This window comes from Eptatretus burgeri, chromosome 3 (genome assembly GCF_056783735.1).
Source record: "Eptatretus burgeri isolate ZD-2024b chromosome 3, Ebu_testis_v1, whole genome shotgun sequence".
Lineage (NCBI taxonomy): Eukaryota > Metazoa > Chordata > Myxini > Myxiniformes > Myxinidae > Eptatretus > Eptatretus burgeri.
Window position 1 is genome coordinate 83,694,917 of NC_140963.1, and position 5,500 is coordinate 83,700,416.

Here is a 5,500-nt window from a genome sequence, read left to right on the forward strand (position 1 = left end):
TCTGGGTTCCATGTTAGGACTGGCGCATGTCTGTGTCCCATATTGGGACGAGCTCACCTTTTCATCCCACATTGTACCTGACTCAGGTCTGGATCTCACATTGGGCCTGACCCAGGTTCGGATCCAAGTAGGGTGAAAATGTCGACTGGATATGGTCCAATAAATGAATTACCTCCTTCCTTTCTTTCTTTCCCTGGATGATGGGAGCTATTGCTTTTTGCTCACGTTCACGAATCAAAACGAGCCATCACCTTCCGTAAATCATTCTTTGCGTGCATTGTGGCTTAACTTTGATGTATGTAAAAGGTCTCCGAGACATACACGGCAAAAAAAATAAAAAAATAAAGAACCTAAACATTCTCGCTTCCCAAGCCAAAGCAGATTTAGTTGAGTGTGCGTGCTCACATTTGGTGTTTGTACACCACTCGATGAGGCATGCACACTCAATTGGATTAGGCACCTGCAAACCCCGCACGCCGAGCTCATTTTCACACCCGAGGCCAAATTGCGTCCGTGGCATTCTTCCCGGTCCGGAAAAACATCCAATGCCAAGAGACAAATGCAAATGTTTCTTTTTCCTGACATGGGATGTTTGACCAATAAATTTAGCCCATGGAAATGAACTAACCGATTCCACGTCCCTCTCCCGCGTGGCCACGTAACCGTGTAACTGCTCGGCTCGCCATCTCATTTGGGGCAAGCACAGGGGCCTGTTGCATCAGGAGTCGTTACCGCGCAGGGGAGGGAGGGGTTCACGGACAAGTGAAACATCCATCACAGTGGAGCAGCTGCACCGGGAAACCGGGCAGCCTGGTGGTGATCCGGGGTCTCGGCGAGCATAAGTGAGCCCTTATTAAATGGATAAACGTGCTTTCGTTTGACATGTTGGTAAAAATAAAGTACAAACATCAAACCTTTCCTTCTCTTGGGGAAAATTATCAGACAAACACATTTGTGACATCAAAGTACTGCATGAACGAATGGTCTCCATGAAAAATGACGCAAACATCATTCACCAATCAATATTGATCATAAAAATAATATGATCATCATTATTATTAAAAATATGTTTCATTAGACTAACTTATAAAAACAATATGATGGTCATCCTGGCAGCCTGGATTTCTTACCGCTGAGCAGTGGCCTGTTCAGCTTGTATAGCCTTGGTAAAGGACCGATGTCTGCGATGCGCAGGTACACAGCGCGTGACAGGTGCTCCCCATGGTAAAGGCTGCCCAGAATGATGCTCGCAAGGTACACGGGCTCGATAAGGTGGCTCAGGAGTGCGCCCTGTACACCCAGCACATTCCACCTGCACACACCAAGAACACAGTCACTCTCGCTGAGCCATGTAGGAAAACACTCGATCGGCAGGAATCCTGGCTTTAGAAAAATTATTCAAACAATTCTCGGGAAATTCAGTTCTCTGCACCTTTATGCGGCCTACTGGTTCACCTCACCCTCTTCCCCCAAATTCTGGACAGGTCTTTGAAGGGTGGCTATGATAATGGATAAGAAAAAGTCGAAACTTTTCTTCTTCACACTGATATCTCAAGGGGTTATTCACGCTGTCTTGGTGAATGAAGAAACCTCAGCATGCCTGACATTACAGGTCACCGCGGAATTGGTTCGAAGGATGTGGGGATAAAGGGAAAGATAAAATGGAGATCACAGAGAGGAAGATGGCTGGAGTGGTACGGGAGTCAAGGGTGGAGAGAATAACAGAAGGATAGCAAGTTAAAGTGACAGAAAGATATGGAAAAGGGAAACATATTGAACAAACCACAATCAATGTTCCATTCACACCTGGAGAGTCCAAAGAGGCAACAACAAAAGCAAACCTATTTTCCTCCCAGACAGCAATTCGTAAACGAATGGATTACGAGTCAAGGCCTGTGCTTCCGTGACAGAGGCACGCATAACAACACATTTATAAAGATGAGTTAGAAGGGAATTCTTATTTTATTTTGATCGACGATACTCTTAACAGAGCAGAGATGCTGTCGAGGCAGTTCCTTGGCAAGGGTTATATTAGGTGGTTTGCCATTGCCTTCCCAGCGTTGTTTTGCCGTGCTCTCTCATTTTAAATGCTGAGAGTCAAGCAAGGAAGCAGCATGTACCATGTTTAAATTATTTGGTACTAACAAAGGTGCCAGGCAATGCCAGGTACTACCAACCACCCCTTCTCCTCCCTCATCCCCCCCCCCACACCCCGCATTTCATCCCACCTCTCTCCTGATTCCCACTGCACCCCTTCCCCTCCCTCTGGAATATTTCTTTCTTTCACTGGATGAGATATATATATATATATATATATATATATATATATATATATATATATATATATATATATATATATATATATATATATATATATATATATATATATATATATATATATTCTTTCGGCGAGCTCCCGTTAGGGGTCGCCACAGCGGATCAACCGTCTCCATTTCGCTCTATCCTCCACATCTTCCATTGACACTCCAACCACCCGCATGTCCGCCCTCACCGTATCCATGAACCTCTTGTTTGGCCTTCCTCTTCTCCTCCTGCCTGGCGGCTCCATCTTCAACATCCTTCTCCCGATATACTCCGTTTCCCTCCTGTGCACATGTCCAAACCATCTCAATCTCGCCTCTCTCACTTTGTCTCCAAACCATCCTACCAGCGCTGTCCCTCTAATATACTCATTTCTTATCCGATCCATCCTCGTCACTCCCAACGAGAATCGCAGCATCTTTAACTCTGCCACCTCCAGCTCCGCTGCCTGTTTTTTTGTGAGTGCCACCTCCTCCAAACCATGCAACATAGCTGGTCTCACTACCATCTTATATACTTTCCCCTTCACTCTTGCAGAGCTACCCTTCTGTCACAAATCACTCCTGCAACTCTTCTCCACCCACTCAATCCTGCCTGCACTCTCTTTTTCACTTCTCTCCCACACTCTCCGTCACTTTGGACAGTTGATCCCAAGTATTTAAACCCATCCACCTTCCCCACCTCAACTCCTTGCAACCGCACCATACCACCACCCTCCCTCTCATTTACGCACATGTACTCAGTCTTACTCCAACTGACTATCATTCCCCTTCTCTCCAGTGTGTACCTCCACCTCTCAAGGCTCGCCTCAGCCTGCTCCCTACTCTCCCTACAGATCATGATGTCATCCGCGAACATCATAGTCCATGGAGACTCCAGTCTGATCTCGTCCGTCAACCTGTCCATCACCATTGCAAACAGGAAAGGGCTCAGAGTCGATCCTTGCTGCAATCCCACTTTTACCTTCAACCGGTCCATCATTCCTTCCGCACACCTCACCTCTGTCACACTGTCCTCATACATATCCTGCACGATCCTCACATACTTCTACACCACTCCCGACTTCCTCATACAATACCAAAGCTCCTCTCTTGGCACCCGATTATAAGCTTTCTCTAAATCCACAAACACACAATGTAACTCCTTCTGGCCTTCCCTATACTTCTCCATCAACATTCTCAAAGCAAACATCGCATCAGTGGTGCTCTTTCCTGGCATAAACCCATATTGCTGCTCACAGATCGTCACCTCTCCTCTCAACCCAGCTTCCACTACTCTTTCCCACAACTTCATGGTGTGGCTTAACAACTTTATCCCTCTGTAATTTCCACAGCTCTGCACATCACCCTTATTCTTGAAAATCAGAACCAGTACACTTAATCTCCACTCCTCCAGCATCCTCTCACTTTCCAAGACTTTATTAAACAATCTGGTTCACAACCCCACTGCCATCTCTCCTAAGCACTTCCATGCCTCCACTGGTATACCATCTGGGCCAACCGCCTTTCCACTTTTCATCCTCTTCATAGCAGTCCTCACTTCATCCTTACTGATCCACAATCTCCACCTCTTCCAACCTTCTCTCTCTCTCATTTTCTTCATTCATCAGCTCCTCAAAGTACTCCATCCACCTTCTCAACACACTCTCCTCGCTCGTCAGCACATTCCCATTTACGTCCTTAATTACCCAAACCTGCATCACATCCTTCCCAGCTCGGTCCCTCTGTCTGGCCAATCGGTATAAATCCTTTTCCCCTTCTTTTGTATCCAACTTCTCATACAGCTCGTCATGTGCCTTTTCCTTAGCCTTTGCCACCTCTCTCTTTGCCTTTCGCCACCATTCCTTATACTCCTGCCTCCTTTCTTCATCTCTCTGACTATCGCACTTCTTTTTCGCCAACCCCTTCTTCCTTATACTTTCTGTTACTTCCTTGTTCCACCACCAAGTCTCCTTATCTTCCTTCCTCTGTCCAGATGTCACACCAAGTACCTTCCAAGCTATCTCCCTCACCACTTCTGCTATAGTTGCCCAATCATCCCACCCATCTTTTCCACCATCCAACACCTGTCTCGCCTCCCTAAATTCCACGCAACAGTCTTCCTCCTTCAGCTTCCACCAACTGGTCCTTGGTTCAGCCCTCACTCTCTTCCTCAACCTCACCTCCAAAATCATCCTACAGACCACCAATCGATGTTGTCGAGCTACACTCTCCCCTGCCACCACCTTGCAGTCTCTAATCTCTTTCAGGTTGCATCTCCTGTTTAAGATGTAATCCACCTGTGTGCACTTTCCTCCACTCTTGTACGTCACCCTGTGTTCCTCCTTCTTCTTGAAATACGTGTTTACCACTGCCATTTCCATTCTTTTTGCAAACTCTACCACCATTTGCCCTTCCACATTTCTCTTGTTGAGACCGTACCTCCCCATCACCTCCTCATGCTCTTTATTCCCATCCCCAACATGCCCATTGAAATCTGCTCCAATCACCAATCTTTCATCCTTGGATACACTCTCCACCACTTCATCCAACTCACTCCAGAAATCTTCTTTATATTCCATCTCACACCCCATATGTGGGGCATATACATTGATGACATTCATCATCACCCCTTCAATTTCCAACTTCACACTCATCACTCGGTCAGACACACTCTCTTCACCTCCAATACCCTCTTGATATAATCCTCCTTCAGAATTACCCCGACACCATTTCTCCTCCCGTCCACACCATGGTAGAACAGTTTGAAACCACCTCCAATGCTCCTCGCCTTACTCCCCATCCACTTGGTCTCTTGAACACACAGTATGTCCACCTTTCTTCTCTCCATCATATCAGCCAACTCTCGCCCTTCGCCAGTTATCATCCCAACATTCAGAGTTCCAACTCTCACCTCCACACTTCTACCCTTCCGCCTCTCCCACTGCCTCCGGAGTCGCCTTCCCGTCTCCTTCACCTCCTTCGCCCAGCAGGAGCACAATTTCCACTGGTACCCTGCTGATAACGGTACCGGTGGCGGTCGTTGGTAACCCGGGCCTCGACCGATCCGGTATGGAAATTCGTTTTGTTGTCCGCATAATGATTTGGCATCGGTTTTTACGCCGGATGCCCTTCCTGATGCAACCCTAGTTGCCTCTTACGACACACAGGGATATGGTACACCTATTCTAACCGGGGCA

The 5,500-nt window shown here is 46.9% G+C and overlaps 1 protein-coding gene across 1 annotated transcript in view; it reads right to left on the reverse strand.

The window, feature by feature from the left end:
- The window catches only part of LOC147030331 (double-stranded RNA-specific editase 1-like), a 67,193-nt gene extending 65,339 nt beyond the window's left edge, over positions 1-1,854 (reverse strand). The window contains exon 1 of the mRNA XM_085874272.1: positions 1,131-1,854. The gene's annotated coding sequence lies outside the window, so the exon portion shown is untranslated. The remainder of the gene's footprint in view (positions 1-1,130) is intronic.
- Between the last annotated feature and the right edge of the window lie 3,646 nt (positions 1,855-5,500).